Source organism: Crocodylus siamensis, chromosome 9, assembly GCF_052110815.1.
Source record: "Crocodylus siamensis isolate JL-2025a chromosome 9, ASM5211081v1, whole genome shotgun sequence".
NCBI lineage: Eukaryota > Metazoa > Chordata > Crocodylia > Crocodylidae > Crocodylus > Crocodylus siamensis.
Genome location: NC_143403.1, coordinates 47874224 through 47896848, shown reverse-complemented (window position 1 = coordinate 47896848; position 22625 = coordinate 47874224). Strand labels below are relative to the sequence as shown.

The following is a 22625-nucleotide window of genomic DNA, read 5'->3' as shown; positions in this document are numbered from 1 at the left end:
CTTCTCAAGTGGCAAATAATACCCTGCTCAGTGTGTTCAGCAGGGCTCCAATGGCACTCGTTGAAGTGAAGAGAGTGGAGTAGAGGTCCTCACAAATACAGCTCCCCTCCTCCCAGGCCTTGTCCACTGGCTGAAAGAGAGATGTATTCCAGTTGGCAACACTTTACTACAGGCCCAGAGTAACAGGAGGAGTTGCATGGTCTGGGTCAGCTACAAGAAGGGTCTTGTAGCAAGAGCATTGTTGCTCTCCAGAGTAGCACGGTTTGCCACCAGCTTTTAAGATTTGTTCCAAGGACAAAGCAAGGGTATTTCCTGAGGGCCAGACTGCAGTTCCCTTTTTCATGTTTGGCTGCAACTTTCCCTGTGAGTATCCCATGGGTTTCTGTGAGGCTGCACATGTACTACCTGGTGAAACTAAGGATGTGGCAAATTGAGCACAGCAGAACTAACTGGTACCCCCAGCAGCACAGGATGTCAGCTCTCTTCCCCTTTGGTTGCTTTTCTTAACCTCTGAATCCTGCAACTTGTTTTGTTTTTAACACCCTTCTTTCCTAGAGGTCAGTGCCAGTCTTTTGGGTTGTTTGTAGAAATTGGAGAGTATAAAAATCAGTTGCCTGTGGGATCCTCTCCAGTCTTTGCCTCTTTCTGTGAACAGCAGTTCCTCATTTCCCTAGCTGTTGAGACCAAGTTTTGGTACAGCACACCTACCTGCTCCTTGCAGGCTGCTCACCAAGCCATGCTACTCTCCTTCTTAAGGAGCAGCCAAGGGTTAATGAGCAATCCTGTAACAAGATATGGTGGCACATTTGCAAGAATAGTATTCAAGCCATATGCTAGGGATTTAGCTTTATAATCATCTTCATGTTTAGGAGCAGAGCTGGAACAGGAGATATTTGTGTGCTTACTACACATAAGAAGATCTTAGAGGTTAAGAATATACGGGACAGAAAAGGAAAAAAATCTTTGATAAGCTTTGAACGTTTGAGAGATAGAATCTGCATCTGTGCTACCAGAAACATCTCTGTTAAAACCCAGCTGCCGAGGCAGGCAGAGCATGTGATCAATGACACACAGGCTCCTGATACAGTATTTATCCACTGTTACAATTATTCAAATAGATATCGCATTCTGCTTTTAAGTTACAGAATATTCAGTCCATCTAGCCTGTGTGGAATCCCTTTCATGTTAAAATTTAAATCTTGCGAGCAACTCTCTACTTGCTATTTTTCCCTCTATGTGAACCCACCCTTTCACTGGCTGAGCCTTCTAAAGAAATCCACAGGTGTTTAGAGTGTAGAGATAGCTGCTCCAACACACATAAAAAGAAAAGATTGAATTTTGTATTCACAGTGACAGACCAGCTGTCTGAACTTGCAGCATCTCCCTACTATTCCAGTTTGCTGTCCCAAAAACCTCTGCTAGCATATCTCAGTCCTGATCCTATCATCTTCTCTTACTCCAAATCAGAACTGCATCTACTTCCTTGGTCCTGTTATTCAGTCCTGACCTTTATTTAAGATCTCCTGCTAATATGTTCCTTACCTCATCCCTAGACTTAGGGGTGAAGGCCGAACTTGGGAGTTTCATTATCCTGTTTTTTGGGTTCTGTAGGCCTGGGCAGGTGCTACTGTGCTACTATCTGTGAAACTTCTGTAGTAGGAGTATAAGAAGTGCCATACTGGGTGAGACCAATGGTTCATCTAGCCCAGTAGCCTGTCTTCAAGAGTGGAAGGAGTGGATACTTTAGAGGGGGAAAATATGTACAGGACATATCTAGTGTAATCTATCCTGTCATACTCTCTGGTATTCATCCCATTGGTTTAGAGGTTTGTTTGGAAAGTGCATGGCCCATTAAAAATGAAGTGCTGTGCACAATGCTGGTACTATATAAATCTGCTGACACCATTCCATATGTAGGCAGTGTCTGAGATTGAAGCTAAAGGTTTTTATAAGATAAAATGTAACCACTGCAAGTGAGAAGACACTATCAAAGGGTTTTTATTCTCTGTTTGATCAATACTAGCACCTTGTGTTCTCCCAGGTGATGTCAGCTGTAGGCCTTTTATCTTGTCCCTGGGTCAATCACTAGCTGGTAATTTCACCCACTCACACAAAGCTCTTCTTGCACATATACCACACTGCAGGGAAGCAAGGCTAAGTTAAGGGGGTGAAGGGGTTACCCTCTTAGGGCACTTGTACATGTGACGATTTGCCCATATACACGATGAAACATCATCATTTGGTTAGCATAATGGTGTCCCCATGTACACATGCATAAGGTTTTGTCATGTCAAACTGTTCTGGAGTGTGGCAACTTACACCACCTCCGATGTATTTTAGTTTGATCACAGCAAATTGTCCCATTGTTGGACAGAAAAAAATCTGTCACATGTACATGTCACATACATGTCAGCTTGCCAAATTACTTGCCCTGAGCCTCCTTGGCCACCAGGTATCACTACAATTCACTGGTACTTTCAGGTAATTTTCAGTATAATTTGCAGGTTTTGTGTAATAAATGTTTTAGCACACCAGGTGTAGCTGCAGAACCCAACATAGATTAAGCTCCTGCTGACCTCCTTTTTTAAAGTTCAGTAATTAAATTTAATAAATACTTTAAAGAAACGTTTTTTGTGTTAGCTGTCTCCAAATTCACTCTACTGACAGGTAGGGTGTATTGAAAATTGGGGTGCTTGAACAATGCCATGCACCCAGGAGCACAATTGCATTCCTGAAAAATCAGTACTTTCGTTATGACAGTAATGAAAGTACTGAAATTATACTTAAGCAAAATATGTCTATTAATAAAACTAAACAACTGTCACTGATCTACACATATCATGTTATGTGAGCTGTATTTTAGTGCCTACTGCTGTAATTTGGTACTAAGAGTGCAGCAGGGTTGAACTGTTCTGCAGTGCTCCCTACCTTATTTAACTTTGAATAGTGCATGGAGAAATTTGGAGATTTTTGACCTATTACCTGTAACAGAGTGATGGCATAAATTGACACCTATCATGTCACTTTAAGGGAGACAGATTGAGACAATGTGGAAAACCCTCTATTATTTGTACCAGGGCCCTTAGGTCAGAAGTGGGGATGGGTGGAGAAGTTTGCTTTGGATACAAAATCATTAGCAAAGCAGAGGTGGGAGCTTATTAAAGACAAATCAAGCATCAAGTAGCAAATCAGAGGTTGCTTTGTTTGTCCAAACTTGGGATTCCATGCAGTGCCCTGTAATTGCTAATGAAAACCTGGCCACTTCTACCCAGTGCACCCAGGATCCAAGTCTTGAAGGGAAGAGGAGGTTAATAAACCCAAGCCTCTGTATTTGCATATTCATTCAAGCTGTTCAACTTCTGAAAGCCAGGACAGCTTTCTCCATCTTTCTCCCAAGGATATTGCAGCATGGCACAAACAGCAGTGAATCAGTCCTTTCCCCTTCTCTGTCCAGCAGGCCAGGTTCTGATCCTCAGATCATAGATGTGGAACCAAACTGTAACAATTTACCTAAGGTCACCGAGTGTTTGCAGTAGGGCCAAGGCAAGAAGCAAAGCCTTCTGATTCCCAGTTTCCCACCTCAACCAAGAGACCAAGTACTTCTTTTAAAAAGGCACTTCTAGAATGAGCAATGAAACAAAATAATTGCTCTTTTAGTCAGACAAAACAGGACTATGTTTACAGGAAGGGCCTCTAAGGCCTCTACCCTCTATCTGTGGCTCGGCTGAAGCCTGGAGCAGTGCCAATGGAAGCATTCATTTTTTAGGTTAGGGAGAGCCTAGCCTTGTTTTACTTTCCTAACCATGTGACCTTATTATTAGGCCTCTTTGGGGGGTTTCTTGTCAACCCCTTATGCACTACTGCTGCCTCTAGCTCTTTAGGTTGCAGCACTCACCCCCGTTCCTTTGCACACACTTTCCTTTTTAGAAATCTGTTAAACCTTTCCATGGGTCATTTCACAGGATAAATTCTGCTCTTAGGGCAGATGTAAGCTTCAGCCTGCAGGTCTGAATATTGTATGAACCAAACCCAAGATCATGAGGTACTCTGCATGAGAGGGGCTGATCTGATTTTGCATCAGACAAGCAAGACCCAGTCCCCTGTAGCATGCACACCCAGTAAGCACATCATACCGAGATGCTTTTTTCATGGGGTTTCATTAAGGGAGAGGAAAAAGAAATGCAATTTGCATGTAGTGTAATAGAAGGCTTGATTGCTTATTTGCATGCTAATACCTGGGAAGCATTTCTTTCTCACAGCTCCCCAAACAAGTATCTGAGATTTGGAAAGATACTGAAGGGCCTGTATGTGCCTGCCTGGGGTCTTTTTTTCTGTCAATTCAGTTCATGTATTTGAAATTCAGAAACATATTAAAATAAAGAGCCAAATGTAGGAATATAGATCCTGCACATTGAGAACTAGCAAAGGGACTGATTTGCAATTCCTTTGTAATATTTTTGTACAATGTATGCTATTATTGGACGAAGCAAAGAATCCAGAGGGTTGAAGACAGATAGCACCAGGGGAAAGAAACACTGCTAGCAGAAATGGAGCTTTCAGCAAGAAACAAGTCTTACAGATAAAAATCTATTAAGTTTAGTTTTACCCTTACCCAACTGCCCCTCTGGGTGATTACAGATTTCTGCAACTCAAGGCAAAGCTATAGCCAGTGTTGCTGCCCTGATTCCCTTGTGGTCAGACCCCATGTTACAGGCCAAGACTCTGACAATATACATCAGTGCAGCACCATTAAAGGGAGAAAACTTTGTAAAAAACACAGTGGAGTTTAAGCAGATGGATTTTTTTTTCCTTGAAATGTTGGCCTCTTTACTTCCGTAATCAAAATCACCTCCTTTTGCAGTGATTTATTCCTTATGTGCGTAAACTTTTCACATTATGGCAAATAAATCATGTTTGCACAGTAATCATGTTACTACTATTGTAAGCTTCATTTAAAAAACCTTTCCAACACAGCTCAACTCAATCAATCTGCCTCAGATTTTTCATGCTTACTCCTCTGTCAGCAGATGCGTATTTTGGAAAATGCAGCAGGACTTGTATATATGTACTGGGATCAAGATTTTCAAAAGTGACTAGCGATTCAAACTATTTCAGTTAATAAGGTTCCAACTTGAAATTTCTCAACTATACATGATACCTAAGAGGGCACATGTTCACCATTTTCTCAAAATGAGTCCTCAAGTTCCCTTACATTGATTACCCACAAGTTGAGGGAACCCAAAGCACTAATCACTTAAAAAAACTTGGCTGGAGTTTGTACAATAAGGCAGATTGGAATATTCCCATGAACAGAAAGTAGGTCTTCTATTCTGAAGCGCTTCTTTAGAAGCTAAACCCCCACTCCTAGTGTTTAACAGAACAGATTAAGAAAAGCAGAGAGGTTTTTGCACAATTAGGAGCTAAGGGCCAGGCTGGAACCCAGCACCTGCAAACTCCAAGGCCAACACACACCACACTGAGCTTCATAACCCTTCTCCTTCATCTAGCACCTAACTCCTGTTAGTCATGAGTTTCTGAGAAGTCATACACAACTGGCATTCAGAGTGTGCAGACAGAAGTGACAATATTCTGATCTGGGGCCTGATCTGGCCCCAGAAAGCGGTCTACAGCCATGGCCAAAGAGCAGTGCACAGTTGCCCTTGTGGCTCCCCCACACCCTACCGTGTCCCCCAGCTTCCCTGCAGCTCTTGATGCCATCCCACCAGAGCAATCAGGGAAGGAGAATTCATCTGCTGCCACTGCTGCTGCCAGACTGCGTCTTCTCTCCAGCCTGACCCCAGCCCAGAGAGTGGCAGTGGTGGCCATTGGCTGGTTCCTCTTCCCTGCTTCCTGGGACAGCACTGAGAGCTGCAGCTAGGCCAGGATCTGCTGGGGGGCAGCAAGTGGGGAAATGGGGTGTGACCTGATTTGGGGGTATGGGCATAAGGGGCATAGCAGGCCTGATGTGGCTGAGGGTGCTGCCTTCCCCCCTCCCCCAAAATCAGCTGCTTCACACCACAGTTTCCAACCCCCACCCCCCCTCCACCCTGCAGCTCTTAAATTACCTGCAGCCCCTGGGAGAACAAGCAGGGAAAGGGAAGCCAGCCACCAGCACCACAACTGCTGGCCTCATCCTGGAGAGTAGCCACAGCTTGCAGTCAATGGTGGTGACAGGCAGATTCCCCTTCTTTGGTTATTCCTCCAGGATACTGCTGGCAGTTGCATGTGAGCCATGAGGACCAGGGGAGCAGAAGGGGAGCCCCAGGTGGATGACTCGAAGTGCAGGGGTGAGCCCCGGGGGTGACTGACACAGGAGAGCCCTGGGTGCTGGGACATGCCTAGAATGGAAGGAGAGGGGAGATGCTTATTTTTAGGTGCTCCCTTGGCTGCCCCCACTGTCGCTGTGAGGGAAGATAGAGTGGGTGGGTACACTACAGTCTGAGTTAATGAAGGATCATAGAAAATCATAGAAAATTAGGGTTGGAAGGGACTTCAGGAAGTCATCTAATCCAACCCCCTGCTAAAAGCAGGACTATCCCCAACCTGATCTTTTTAGCCAAGGTTTTGTCTACCTTTTTAAAAAACAGTGGAATTCCTTGGAGATCACTCCCAACTGGTTTTGGGTGGCTTGTGGAGCAGTCACATGCGACTGTAACACAAGCTGCCAAAAAACAGTTAGAGATAATGGAAGAGGATTATCTCTGAGCCGCTTAGAGGTCCCTTAGCCCATGCTTCCTTGCCCTAATGTGTGGACACTCCTGTTGTAAAGGCTCTTAACGCATATTTAAGTTAACATGTAATAACACCCTAAGAGAAAAAAAAAGAAAGAATGATGCTATTTTAGGCAAATGAACATCAGAATGCCAAGAAATCCAAACTGAAGATTGAAATGGTTCTCTGAATTTCAAAGGATAGATGTTCTGAGATTTTTTTTTAACTGAGATTACAAGTAAAACCCTGCTAAAGGAGTTCACCTATGGGCTAAATGAAAAAATCTACAAACCTTCTTGGGGAAGTATTTGTTTACAGTTTCTCAAGAGAATTCAGGTTTGTAGGAAGAAAAATGCTTCTAGTTCTGCTTCAGATATCTCTATTTAAAAGGAGCTTTAATGAGAATTTGCTGTAAAAGTCACACACAGAGGATAAATATTGTTTTTTATTAAACAACAGAGGACCGCCCTGAATGTTGACAAGAGAACAAGTAAAATTATGGCAGCACTAGGGATGGAAAATGGAGCAGCAGGGAAAGTAAAATGTCTTTTTAATAGAACTGCGTAAAATTCTTTGATCATTTTTTAAAAATTCTGTTTCACTCTAGTGTTTAACAAGTATTTGGGAATGCAGATATCTTTGTTACAGGGGTTTAGGTTGTATGAAGACCAGCCCAGCTTCTGGCTTCTTTACTTTTCATTCCATCCAGGAAGAACACACACCAACTCCTGAAACTTCCTTAGCCTGACGGAGGGTTTTTGAACCCGAAAGCTTGCTTAATAATTGTTTTCCAACTATTTAAGTTGGTCTAATAAAAGATATCAGATTCACGCAAAGAACCTTGTCTGCTGATATCTTTGTTAAAGTTTCAGCCACCTTGGTGCTTGAATTAATATGTAAAAAAGTTTTAATTATTCATCATTGAGATCTCCCCTTCCACTCTTCCTAGTAAGGCTTCCAATAAAACGAAGGATCAGTCCCTTGTTTACACCAACGTTCCTGGTATTGCTAAGGGAAGAAGTACTGGTATAAGTAAAGTCCCATGTTGTCTCTGAGCCATATTCCCTCCTTGGAACTATGCTCCAACACATTTCAGTTAATGGACAATAGAATACAGGATATTTCTATTGAAAATTACTCAGAGGCTTACATCCCCCCAGAGGCTGATTCTGTGTGCCCATTTTACCTACATCAGATCCAAGTTTACTTTTGTAGTCATGTCTTTTGGTATGAGATCAGAGGTTGCTGCACCTATCAATTGCTCATATAACTGATTCTTTCTGTGGGTATTATAGAGATTATCCTCTTTTGATAAGTTCACCAGCCTTCTACTTACTGTACTTGCAAAAATCCATGTTGAGTTGACACCAGAAAGAAATTGAAGATACTCTGTTATCTTTCTTCAGTAACCCCTGATTAAAGGCGTTTGATGGAACATGATTGCACTTTTTTTCCATGTACGAAGAGGTCCAAGGGAAATTACTTGGGCACAGATCACATCAAAGACAGTAAAAATTGGCCAGACATATAGAAATGCAAACAAAGCTTTTGCATTGCATCACTTCCAATTACATGCAGGCAAATTACATTGAATAAGAGAGAAAGCTTGTAATATTAAGAGCAAAACAAAGGCAGCCTTGTCTGGATGATTACGGGCTGAAGAAGGCACCCTCTCCTTAGCAACCTGGCAACCTCATGTCTGAGGACACAGAAAAGAGTTGCTGCTGCCTAAAGAGCAACCCAGAGCTCTGTCATTATGTCTGTGGTGCCTTTGGCTCTTTTATGGCCAGCTCCATGCCAATGACAACAAAATAGAACAGGGAGAGGACAGTTTTAGCAGGAAGACGACAGGTTTCAGGCCCCTTTCACCCAGAGGGTGTTTGAACCTCCATTTCTTGACTTTGTAGCACAGTCCTCAAGCTACCACACTGTAGTCTAGGTTTCTGTTAGACCAGGGCTGCCCAACTTCTAAGTGGAAGGGGAACACCACTGCACGGTCCCGGAGAGTCCCAGGCTGTACGCGCCTCCCTCACTTCCCCCCACAACACTCTGGCACCATGAATGTGGGTGCTCCTAGAGCTCCTGAGCTGTGGGCTCCCCTGCTGCAACTAGTGCACAGCCACTCTCAGATTTTCCCTGCACCCTGGGTTGCACTGTACCAGCCTGCCTCATTGAGAAAGGTCAGGAAGCAGAAAGCAGTGGAGGAAATGGGAGTCTAGAGACCTCAGTTGTTGCCACAGCTAGAGCAATAAGAGGCAGAAGCTCAGGGGCTGCAAATTAACCCCTTGTGGGCTGCATGTGGATGTGGCAGAAGGCCACCTCTGTTTCTCCCAAAAACTCTGCTCTGTGACAATTTGGTTAGTATGGGCCCTGCAGAAGGTACATACCCTACCCTATCTCTTTAGGTAACCTGAGTTGGATACATTCCTGAGGGAGGGAGGAAACCTGCTGCCTCTGTCTATGTGACTGGCATCACATACCTGGGTGAGGGACTCGGGCTCCCTAGTGGGCTAGAGAGTACCAGTCTGCCTAGCAACCAGTGATGCATTTCAAATTGGTTGGCTGGCAGCCAACAGGTGCTGGCCTCCATTGGACCAGGTAAATGAGGTCATAAGGCTAGCGGATGTGGTCCAGGAAGGGGGTCGGCCAGACATGAGGCACCCCCAAGGAGGCACTCGGAGCCTGGAAGGTGGTCGGGCACAGTGAGGTGGGTGGCTCAGTGCAGGAGCACCCTCTACTTGTGGACATATAGGTCTGGCAGTTGGACATGCCTATATTATACCATTACTCAAAATAAAAACATGTGAGGATAAGAAGGTCTCCACTTCCTCTGGTATTATGGTGTGAGGCTGAAGAATTCTATCTGATTCTATTCACTTTCTTATCTGACAGCCATCAGCATAGTATCAACATGGCTTCTGTGAGGTCCATGTCTCAAGAGTGTCTGGTGCCTGGTTCATTCTCTCAGGCAGGGTTTGAGTGGCCTGCTTTTTATTATTATAATAGGGGCAGCACTGGTGCGACACCTCAGTGTTTATGTGAACGATTTACTGCATAAAGGATTAGCTTGAGGTTTTGATATCATTGCATCTGGCAGAACTGATGTATGGCCAAATGGTTTCTGTGACAAACAGACAATGCAAAGTATCAGACAGACAATACATAGCACTATAGAACCTGAGCCAGTTTTACTGTATCAAAATAACCCTGGATAAAACAAGGATAACTGATGTGCTTCTGAGTAAAACATTTGAGGTTACATATGTCCACCCCATACTGAGGAACATAATAAAGATGCCTTTTCCAATGGCTGCTCCACACCATACTCCCAAATCTACTTCTCTTGGGTCACTGACCAAGCAGGTAACCTTGACTTTTAAAAGGTGCAAAGACAAACTGTTGTCACTTATTGTTGCACCACTACTCTGCAAATCTGACTTTGAGAGCAGTGCAAACCCTTCTGTCCAACTAAAGGGTAGATGAGGACTTCAGAATGAATATCTAGGTCTGCAAAATGCTTATGCAGGTAGGACAGAGAGATCCTTGATCTTCTGTTCATCTGGGTGGGGGAGAGAATTTAGCAGGCCATGGTAAAGCCATTGAAACCAAGGAAGTTATGAATGGACAGCAGCAGAAACAGCAGCTTCTGAACACAACTAGAACAGTAGTGCTGGTCCAAGGCAAAGGTCCTGAAGGCTGGTACTACTGGACTTGTACACCATCCAGGTTTCAGGTTGGTGGTTGTTGTGCTCTTCCTATGAAGAATTGTCATAGATTCTCATGGAGGATGACTCCATATAGTCTTGCTTCATCACTGACCAGGGCAGACCTTGAGTCATATGGTGACAGTGATGCAGAAGACAAGGAGGACCATGAGGAGGATGGGAGCAGGCCTTGGTTCAGGCCTGGCTCAGACCCAAGTCCTGGACCATGCCACTCCCAGGCTCAAGGCAAGGACCCAAAGGATCCTGGGGAATTCCTGGACCTATTCAGGTGTGTGGAGCCAGGGATGTACCTGTCATCAGGACAGATTGGCTTTGGTGCAATGGACATCAATAGGAACCATCCATCCATCCTGCCCTCATCCTCAGAGCACTTAAGCCACAGATACCAAAAGAGAATTCTTGGCTGATGGCACCAACTGGCAAAGAGCAGTATACCCACCCAATTGGCCACAGGCACCCCAGGGCTTTCTATGTACAAAGCCCAGGGCATGTGAAACCAGGGTGAGTCTGCAGCATGTGTGGGGCATGCTGTGGCTGAATGTTGCTGGCTGCAGTGGGGAGGGGCTGAAGGGCAAGAAGGTTCTGGGCTGTTGCATGGCAGGGGTAGTGCTAACTGACTCAGGGGGGTGCGTGCAGGGAGCTCCCACACACACACCCTACCATACCCACAAATTCTTCCCTGCAAACCCCACAAACACACCCTCCCTCACACACAATCACAAACTTCACAAACACCACACCCACCCATATCCTTCCACATGCCCACCACAAACCCCATGCTCCTCACTACATGTAACCCCCCTTCATACACCTGTGTGCCTCTGAAGGGAGCCCCACTCCCTGCTATGTACACATCCCCCCACACCACACCCATCCCCCACATACCATATCCCCAGCCCCCCTCCCCCTCTACACACCCCACAAACCCCACATACCCACCCACAACCACACATACCCACACACATTTACAGCCCTCTACAAACCTCATACCCACCCATAACCCCCAGCAATATATAAGAGTAAGACTTCATTTTGAGCAATTATGCAATCACCTCTATATACACAACACAAACAGACCCAAATTAGGACAATTAAAAAAAATGAAATTAAATTATGTATTGTGGATGTTTGATTTGTAGTCTCCTGCTGCTATGCCAAACTGATGTGCTGCCTCATGGTGTCTGATACCATCTGCTGGTCCCGCAACATCTACTTGGAGCACATCATGGGCCACTGCCAGTACTCCAACCCCACCAGATGGACCACTGCTGGATCGGCCCCAGAGGGGCCCAGATGGACTGCTGCTGGTCCGACTCCACCAGATGGACTGCCTGAATGCCTCCTCTGCACCAGATGGACTTCACTTCAAGAGGATTCTTCAGCAATGGACCACCCCACTCCACCCGAAGAGGATCCCTGCAATGGGACTCTATATGGACTGAGACATTTTCTTCGACCCACTTCCTCCACCATTGCAGACCATTGTATGGGTTTGTGTGTATCTATCTTCTTTCTCTCTCAGGGTCGCAAACCCCCTCCCGCCTCTTCCCCCACTTCCCACACCTCAAGCTGCGGACAAGCAAAACTCATGACATGGGTGACACTGTGTGTGTTAAGGTGCAACAGGCTGAAAACTGCAGGGGTGGTGGCTCCTGCTGAGGCCACAAGGCCTACCAAGTTTCAGGGAGATAAGTGAAGGGGCTTGGGGGAAACTGTACCTCAAGCTGTGGACAAGCAAAACTCATGACATGGGTGCTTGTGGGACTGTGTCTATCTTGGGGCGGGGGGGCGATGATGTCTACTACAGGACTGGCTGCTAAGCTATTGTGTTACCAGTTACCAATTAATCATGATTCACTCAGGGACCAGCTCAATACATGGTACCTATTTACTACATAATGAGTTAACGAGCATGGATTAATACCTACAAAACCACAACTAAGGAGAGGAAATAATCAATACAGACCATCAACTGCCCCAAGACAGACACAGTCAGTTGCACAAGCACCCATGTCATGAGTTTTGTCTGTCAGCACCCAGAGGTGCAGGGCCCCAGAACCCTCCTGTACCTATCTCTTGGACAGCTTCATGGCCATGGCAGGGGCTACCATCCCTGCAGCTTTCAGCCTGTTGCACCTTATCACACACAGTGTCACCCATGTCATGAGTTTTGCTTGTCTGCAGCTTGAGGTGCAGTTTCCTCTAAACCCGTATACTTATCTCCTTGAAACTTGGCAGGCTTTGTGGCCTCAGCAGGGGCTAGCAAGCCTGCAGTTTTGACCCTGCTGTGGCTTAACACATACATGTGACATGAGTTTTGCTTTCAGGATTTTGGAGTGCAGTTTTTCCAACCCCCCTGAGCCTATCTCCTTGAAACACTGAAACATGGCAAGATTTGTGGCCTCAGCAGGGGCTAGCATTCCTGTAGTTTTGACCCTACTGTGGCTTAACACACATACATGACATAAGTTTGGCTCTCAAGATTTTGGGGTGCAGTTTCTCAGAACTCCCTGCACCTATCTTCTTGAAACTTGGCCCACTTTATTACCTCAGCAGGGGCTACCATTTCTGCAAGTATTATCCAAATCTGGCAAGAAATGACAAAGTTATAGGCTGTTTTGTCCTTCCCCATTATAGCCTATGGGCAAAATGGTGAGACAGCGTCCAAACCGAGAACCGTTTCGACTTGCCTCGTTTTGTTTTGAGTCTGTTTTGACCATATCTGTTTCATGTCAATTCTGGCGTTTTGACCGTAAAACAGGTCGAAACAGTGCCGAAACAAAACTGGTGGCAAAATTTTGCACAGCTCTAAAGTTCAGCTAATCGCTCTACAGCTAGGCTACTACCTTGGGTTTGTCTGCACCACTGAAAGGGCCAGACCACCCTGTTTCAAACTCCATTATCATCTTTGTCACTTGCCTCTAGTACCTATCCAGTTTTTCCATATTCTTCTTAAATGGTGGAACCTAGTAATACACACAATACTCCAGCTGAGGCCCAATCAGCTCTGAGTAGGGTAGTTGTATCACAACTGCATACTATATTTCTGCTAAAGCAGTCCAAGATTGCATTCATTTTCTGGTGACTGCATCACACTGTGGGTTCACGTTGAGTCTGTGATCCAGCAAAAAACCTCCAGACTTTTCTCAGCAACTCAATTGCCAAGCTAATCATGTCTCATCATGTCTCATTTTTCATTCAGTTTTTCTGCCTTATATGGAGCACCCTGCATCTGAGTTTGTTAGCTTTGATTCTGGTGCCCAGTACCCATTCTCCAGTCTGTCAAGATCCTTTGGAATGCTAGTCCAATCCTCCAAAGTGCTTCCAAGCATTTCCTCTTTTGTATCAAGCCCTTTCAGATTTGTCAGTGCATTCATTATACCCAATGTATTTAAGCGCGGAATGTCCCGACAGTAGCAAAGCTTGTAAGTAAGTAGTAAAGAGTTTGTGCATGTGTGGAAGTTCCCAGAAAATGCTACTACTTTCCTCCCCAGCAGGCATTATTGAGCATACATTATCAGTACCACCAGCAAATGTATAAACAAAAGGGCTAACCTAACAAATGGGATTACTTGCCATGTACTGTTGCTACTGTCATGTGTCCAACACAGAAGGACTAATCAGAGGGGAAAGTCAGGGGTAGGGGGTACTGTTGTATGTGTAGGGGTAAGTTTTTGGTTGCCCCTCCTCCTGTTTCAGAGCAATATTAACCTTTCCATACTAGGTCATCCTCTAGAGTTTGGCCTGTGCAGCAGGTATCAAACAGCAGAAAGTTTCAGTGACTGAGGAAAAAAGCATTTCAATCTGGGCACAGCTGAGGAATGCACAAAAAAGCCCCCTGACATGTGCCCAATTCTTAAATGCACCCATTTCTAGGGCTGAACTACTGATATTTACAAGATAGGGATTTTTGCAGCCTGGCTCTTATACTAAAGAGGAATCAAGACTTTGGTTGCCTCTGTAGATCATGTGCCCAAAGGCACATTCCATTGTCATTGAGCAGCTGCTTAACTGGTATCTGTACAATTCTTTTCTAGCCTTCAGGTGGGTTTTATGAGCCAAGTAAAGGAGTGGATAGGCTAGAGTCCTAATGCAGGTTTCCCTCGCTTTATGAGGGTTCTGTATGTGCAAATTCGCTCTTATACAGTGACCCTTTTTATACCCAAAAATTGTTATACGGAAGGTAAATTCACTCTCGTGCGATCGATGTGGTGGAAGCCCACAGTCAGTTGCTTTGTACAGTGCATTATGGGAGTGATGTGCACCAAAATATAGTTTCTTGTGTGGCTCTGTTCTCACTCATGGTCTGCGACATGTTTCTGGAGTTGCCATCCTCATTATGGTAACATTCACCACCACCCTGTGCTTGTGTGTACTGTCTGCTGTTGGTGAGTACCAAAATTGTCTCGTAAAAGTGGTAAAAATGGGTCTGGGGGTCAGTACAGTCAAAGTCTTGGAATGTATCCCTGTTGGTTACATTGTAAAGTGGGTTCCTTTTACCCAAATTTGAGCTATGCACCATTTTCCAGGAATGCATGTACAGCATAAAGTGAGGGAAACCTGTCGTAGGGGAAAGAAATTGTCACTCCTTCCAGCACAATACTGGAAACACTATGGGCAAATACATTCTATCACTGTAGATTTGTCTGGCCACCTGGTAATCAAGTATGAATCACCATCACTGGTCCTTAACACCCTGCAGCACAGAGAGGTGTCCTTTGCAGTTAATGTACTCAGAGCCCTAGTGTTCTGGGCACACATGCCACCAATGGCCCCAGTGCAGTTTGGAAAACTTATGTGGGCACGTTTGAGGAACCTTGGTTCTGGAAACTTCTGGAAGATAGTCCATCTAGCTGATCCAGCTGTGGATCAGTCACACTAACCTAGTTGGTTATAGACCAGGTATGGGGAATGTTCATTTCTGATGTCATTGTTATCTGTTTATCAATGCTCAGAGTGATGATGGATGGGTCATTTTCAACCTGGAGGGATGTGGGCAGTGGGGTTCCCCAGGGCTCGGTCCTCGGGCCCGCACTGTTCAACATCTTCATCAGTGACTTGGACGAGGGGGTGAAAAGCACCCTGTTCAAAATTGAGGATGACACTAGGATGTGGGGAGAAGTTGGCATGCTAGAAGACAGGGACAGGCTACAACTAGATCTGGACAGGTTACAGAGGTGGGTGGATGAGAACAGGATGGGTTTCAGCACTGACAAGTGCAAAGTGGTGCACCTGGGGAGGAAGAACCAGCAGCATACCTACAGGCTGGGGAACTCACTTCTTGCCAGTGCAGAGGCAGAAACGGATCTCGGAGTCACTATCAATTCCAAGATGAACATGGGCTGACAGTGTGGGGACACAATCAGGAAGACCAACCGCACCTTGTCATGCATCCACAGATACATCACAAGCAGGTCCCAGGAGGTGATCCACCCCCTCTATGTGACACTGGTCAGGCCACAGCTGGAGTACTGCATCCAGTTCTGGGCGCCGCACTTCAGGAGGGATGTAGACAACATGGACAGGGTCCAGAGGAGGGTCACTCGCATTATCAGGAGGCAGCAGGGGAGGCCCTATGAGGAGAGGCTATAGGACCTGAACCTGTTCAGCCTCTACAAGAGAAGGCTGAGAGGGGATCTGGTGGCTGTCTACAAACTGGCCAAGTGGGACCAGCAGGCTATGGAAGAGTCCCTGTTCCCCCGAGCGCTACTAGGAAAAACAAGGAATAATGGCCATAAGTTGACTGAGAGTAGATTCAGGCTAGACATCAGGAGGCACGACTTCACAGTCTGGGTGACCAGGAGCTAGAAGCAACTTCCAAAGGAAGTGGTGCACACTCCTATCCTGGGGGTCTTTAAAAGGAGGCTAGACATTCACCTAGCTGGGGTCGTTTGATCCCAGTACTCTTTCCTGCCATGGCAGGGGGTTGCACTTGATGGTCTGATTAGGTCCCTTCCAACCCTACCAATTATGAAACTATGAAACCTCATGTGAGTGGCTGACCTAAGGGATGTAAGTTAAGTGATTTCCTCAGAAAGGGGCTGTGCAAGGGTGGAGTGTGAATTTATTGGCACAGGTAGGTTTGGTTTGTGTCCTTATGTCTTTGTGAGTTCACAACATTAGGCAATGTTTTTTCCAGGAGACCATATGGGGTCTCTGTGAGGCTGCTGCTCCAGATTCAAGGTGATATGAAGACGTTAACTGTAGGCAGATGTTTCTGGATGGCTGATCTGAGGCAAAGCATCTGCTAGTGTTTTGATTAGTTTGGAAGCCCAGTGTTTCTGTGTATTTTTTGCCTTTTAGAAGCCCATGGGACTGTATATGGAGACTTTCTTTCTGAGGACTGTGAGTTCCCTGAAAAAATATGGCCTGATGCCATGGTTGCAGATGGGACTGAAGTCAATTTCTAGAGGTTTCCAGGAAGTTGCACTTGGGCAGATTTGTTGTAGGGCCCCAGTGTCTTTGACAATGCAAGCTGAAGTCATGGTCATTTAAGTTCTTGAAAGATCTCGTTGCCTGTCACAGTCAGAACTGGGCTGAGCCTGACTTATAGAGGAATGGCCTCAGAGGAAGAGGTTTATACTCTTTTAAGAATTTCCAGAGCTATGCTGCACCTTGGTCTTACTCTTCTCTCCTGGTATGTGAAAATGTTCATTCTCTGACAGACCCTGAACTTGCTTTGCTTCTCTTGGGGAAGGGAGAGAAGATGCACCACTCTGAGTTCCTTCTCTCTTTGGCTTTTGTGTAGTGATGCCAACAGTTGGTATGTATGCAGGGTAGAAAAGGGGCAGTTATGCATTTATTTTCATTGTAAATGTTATTGCTTGGTTTCCTTCATTATGCTAATTTCTTGAAGAACGATAGAGTGGAGTGATTGCCTGACGGAGATAATTATGGTGGTGGTGGTAGGTTAGCCATCCTCCAACCCACCTGGGGTGACTGGCAAGATTGAAAAGATCTGGTTTGTCACTGAAAAAACTGTTCTTCCTTGCACCTGCAGGGAAAGAAATGTAGGCTACACCTTCTGCTCAGACTTCTACTGGTATAGCTCTAATGGGCTGGAGCGTGTAGGACTGTTATGCTTTCCCAACAGAAAAGTGTTTGCAGAAGCCCTTAGTGCAAGTTCAGGTATACCAGGAAAGCTATACTTTTCTCAGTGTAGCTTGTTTTGTTTGAGGTTATGAAATATGCTATATAGATCAAAGCACAACATTCCTGGTTAAGCCTGAAGCACTTTCCCAGCACAGTGTACCAGTAAGGTGCTCCTCATATAGATCTGGCCATAGGAAATGGTGATCCAAAAAAACATTTTTTTCCTTCAGGCCAAAATGACTCTCCACTGGCTGTTAGCCTAGCTGTGCTTTGTTCAGTATAGCTGAGCAGGTCTGATTCTGTCCAGTGGAGGGAAGTAATGATCACTTCCCCACTAGTTTTACCTTTTATCTCCTATACTGTCTCTCCCATTCTTTCTAGACAGCTATACACAGCTGCCAAGTAGATAACTGAAGGGGGCATGACCAGGACAGCACTCCTAGGCACTGCAAAAAAAGCCACTGCCAGTAGCATCCCATATGCCACAAATGACCAGGGCACAGAGCTGCCCTGTTACACCTCTGCATGAGTCACTGGGAGGAAAGGGGCAGTTCATATTTGCCCATTGGCTACCGTGTTCATGAAATTCTTGGTCTCCTGATCAACAGGACACAGCTGTTGCATGAAGTATAGCTTCTTTTTTGTGTATCACCTCTCCTGTTGCAACGGGGAGTATTTCCACACAAAAGCAGAGTCTTTCCTAACGGAAGCAGAGGGGCACAAGGGAATTTAGCTATCTTCCATATGCTTCTAAACTAGTCAGTGGGTTTCCTCACACCACTTTGACGCCTGCTTTCTGGTTGTCTCCTCCCCCACACTTCCTTTTTTTCTCTCCCCCACTATTCTCTCCCTCCCTCCCCACTTGTCCAGCCATTTACAGATATTATATTCATTTCCCAAAGATTTTTATCTGTGCTGAGGGGAAAAAATAATTTCAAATTTGCACATCAAAAGAAGGCCATGCCAGCTAGCAGGAAAATTAATAAGAATTAAGAATCTTTCAAAAGCTGTGAAGCCCAATCCTTGAAATGGAACCAATTAAAAATATTCTTGACTTGGAAATGCTCTTGTGTGCTTTGGGTCCTGGCTGAATAGGCCTTTTCAGTGATGAAAGAATCTATCTTTGCCCTATTCAGACAATCAGAGGAACTTCAAAATTTTGGAGTATATTCAGACTTAAATGCCTGTCAGGGAATACCCCTCTTATAAAATACTTCACTGCAGCTTGTAAGTAAACAATTCAAGGTAATTGTAAGTACTGGAAGGTGGCAAATTACAAAAACGATTTGTTTATGCACTATAAAAGCAAAAAAGACAATCCTCTGGGATATCGTTTCAATTAGAAAAATATCTCCATTCCTGAAAATGGAGGCTTTGTTTAAAACACAAAAAAATGAGTGTTCTGGAATCTTCTGCAATAGGCTTTATTTTTAAATATGTTATTTAGGCTTTTGAGCATTATATTTATTTATTTTCCTTTACAGAAATCTGAGCTGGTTATTAAAACTGCATTTCATGAGCTCTCACTGTTTTAGTGTCAGGGGAAAAGCATACAATAGCAGCAGAAAAAATACAGGCTGAATAAAAAAAGAATGAGGTAGAAAAATAGCTAGCAACTGCACCCAGCAAGGGCATCCCCACCCCCAAGATTTCTGATACAACTTTAATCTTTGCCACTGATTTACTATGGGACCTTTGAAAAGTCACTTGTCCCCCAGCTCAATTCACAAAGGAGGCTTTGTCACCTAACTGCCTCTCTAGGTATCTAAAACCAAAATGTAGGCACCTGGGGCAGTCACAGAATCCCTGATCAGCTGCTGTCTAACCCTGTGGCCAGGCAACATGCCTAAACACTGAGCTTTCCAGTGGTGAAGTCCTCTGGGTATCTACATTTCTGTCACTGGCAAGCACACAACTGCCTAACTCCTGATGGTACCAAGCCAGTAGGTGCTGAGTTCATGCCCACGTATCAGGGGATTCCCAGAACAGTAGCATAGCCTATAGTTAGGATATGCTAATGAAGCTACTTCTTAAAGATGTGGAAAAAACAGAGGTGAGATTTGAAGATGGGTAAGTCTGGCTTTCCCAGGTATAAGGGCAGGTGATAACATTACCACCGCTAGTTATCTTAAACTTTGGGACGAAAGGAGTGCCCTGGTTTAAGTGCCTAGCTCCAAACCATGTTCACGCTCAAATAGAAACAGATGCTTTCATCTGGCCTAGTATCTTTGAGGGGTGCAGCCTAAGCTACACTCTTTGCCTTAAGCTTTCTTGTTGGCTAGCTATGGCAGTTACCCACTCAGCATGTTGACTCTTCACATGCACTGTTGAATTTGTATGGGGATCTACAGCATACAGTTGTGAATTCTAGTAGGTGGCAGGATGCCTTCCATGTAAAGCACGTCTACATGAGGCACTACATTGCTGTAGGAATATGCTACAGTGATGTAGCACAGGCAGGAACAAACTGTGGTGCTGCAGCTATGTCACCATAGTGACGTGCTCCCTTGCTATAGTGCATCACTAAGGTGTTGTAGCGGCTAAAAAGAAGCGTGCGCCGTCAGCAAGGCACAGTAATGGTAATGCCTATTACTGTGCCATCATTTAGTACTTCCAAAAGGAAATACAAAATGATGGCACAGTTACAATGGGGCTGTAGGGGCAGGTGTAGATGCACCCTCCAGCACCTAATTCAATCTCTCCTTGGGAATGTCTACACATTAATATTAATGTGATGCAATGAACTCTGGTACAGTTTGCACCGGAGTTCATAGATTCATAGATTGCGAGGCTGGAAGGGACCTCGGGGGATCATCGGGTCCAGTCCCCTTGCTCCAGGCAGGAAAGACACCTGGGAGTCAGGTGACCCCAGCAAGGTGACTGTCTAGTCTCCTTTTGAAGATTTCCAGGGTAGGTGATTGCACCACCTCTGGAAGGAGCTTATTCCACAGTCTGGACACACCAACTGTGAAGAAGTTTTTCCTAATGTTGAGCCTGAAATGGTCTTTCAGGAGTCTGTGGCCATTATTCCTAGTTTTCTGCAAGGGTGCCCGAGTGAACAGTTGTTCACCAAGCCCTTGATGTATGCCCGATGTAGTAGTAAGCTGCTATCAAGTCCCCTCTTTTCAGGCTGAAGAGTCCCTTGGTCCCTCATCCTTTCCTCGTATGGCTTGCTGTGCAAGTCTCTCATCATACAGGTGGCCCTTCTCTGGACTTCCTTGAGCTTTACCATGTCCTTGCTGAAGTGTGGCACCCAGTACTGGATGCAGTACTCCAGCTGCGGTCTCACCAATGCTGAGTAGAATGGAAAAATCTAGTTTTGCTAGTTCTGCTGCAGATGCATCGATCGATGCATGCTGGAGTATTATTTGTCCTGTTAGCTACAGCATCACACTGCTGGCTCATGTTCATACTGTAGTCTATTATTACCCCAGGTCCCTTTCATTTGTGGTGCTGGTCAGCTTGGCGTTGCCATGCATGTAGGTATATGGGGGGGGGTTGTCCCCAGGTGGAGCACTTTACAGTTCTCAACATTGAATTTCATTTGATTCCAATCTGCCCATTTTGCTACATTGTCTAGGTCAGCCTATATCTGCAGCCTATCTTCAGGTGTTACCATGCTTTCCCATAACTTGGTTTTGTCCATGAACTTGGCCAGTGAGCTCTTCACCACTGAGTCCAAATCATTGATAAGATATTGAAAATCGTTGAACCAAGCACTGACCCCCAAGGGACACCACTGGCCACTTCTTGCCAGGACAACACAGATCCGTTCATTAGAACTCTCTGGGTCCTACCCTGCAGCCAGCTCCCTACCCACCTGACTGTCTCACAATTAAGCCCCCAGTCCTCCAATTTTCTCATGAGAACATTGTAGGATACTAAATCAAAGGCCTTTTGGAAGTCAAGGTATACAATGTCAACCTCTTCTCCCTTATCCAGGTGGTGAGTTACCTGATTGTAAAAGGAGATGAGATTGGCAAGACAAGCCCTGCCCACCACAAAGTCATGCTGGCCGTCATTCAGAATTCTACCTTCTGCAAGCCTATCGCATATAGACTCCTTGATGAATATTTCCAGGAACTTCCCTGGGATAGAAATTAGGGTGACTGACCTATAGTTACCTGGGGGGCAGGTAACCTCTTCCAGTCCTCAGAGACCTCTCTGGAGTGCCACTAGTTTTGGAAAATTTTTGCCAGCAGTTCTGCGATGACTTCGGCCAGCTCCTTCAGCACCCTCAGATGAAGTTCATCTGGTCCTGCTATCTTACATATGTCTAATTTTTTTCAAATAATCACACACCAGTTCTATGGTAATAGTAGGAAGGAAGTCATTCCGATGTTGCTCGTTCTGTACCCACTCTGGCATGATTTTGCCCTTGGCCCAGTGAAAGACCAAAGCAAAGGAGTCATTCAGGAATTCAGTTTTCTCCTGAGTGCCAGTTGGCCCCACACTCCCATTTGTTTTCCTCCTGTTCCCTACATACCTAAAGAAGGACTTCTTGTTGTTCTTGACTCCCATTGCTAATTTTAGTTCAGTTGCCTCCTTAGCCCTTCGAATCTGTTCCCTACAAGTGTGGGTCACTGTTGTACAGTCCTTCTTGGGACATGCCCCAAGCTTCCATTGTTTGTATGCTGCTTTCTTCTTTCTTAAGAGGACCATGATATCCTTGTTTAGCCACAAGGGCTTCCCAGACCTTTTGTTACCTTTTCTCCAGAGGGTTTCAAGCCGTCCTCTTTGGCACTGATGTCGGCCTTTAAGGAGGAGTACTGCTCCTTCACGTAGAGACCTACACCGCCACCTTTCTTCCCCACTCAGTCCCTTATATGCAGGGTGTAGCCCTCCATGGCTATCCTGCAGTTGTGTCAGGAGTCCCACCAGGTCTCTGTAATCTCTATTAGATCATAATGCTGACTTGACAGTAGGAGGGCTAGCTCCTCCTGCTTGTTGCCCACGCTCCTAGCATTAGTGTACAGGCACCTGAGTTTTCCTTTTGAGGCCCTTGACTTCCTGTCACACTGAAGGACAACTATTCCCTCAGCTCCCACAAGAGTGGCTCTCGGGGTATCCCTATCTATGGAGCTTTCTTTTATGTCA

At 45.3% G+C, this 22625-nt stretch overlaps 1 long non-coding RNA gene across 1 annotated transcript in view; it reads right to left on the bottom strand.

The window, feature by feature from the left end:
* Window positions 1-22625, bottom strand: part of LOC149857499 (uncharacterized) — a 50368-nt gene that overhangs the window by 5626 nt on the left and 22117 nt on the right. Inside the window, exon 3 of the long non-coding RNA XR_016444178.1 lies at window positions 1-130. This is a non-coding gene — a long non-coding RNA (uncharacterized LOC149857499). The remainder of the gene's footprint in view (window positions 131-22625) is intronic.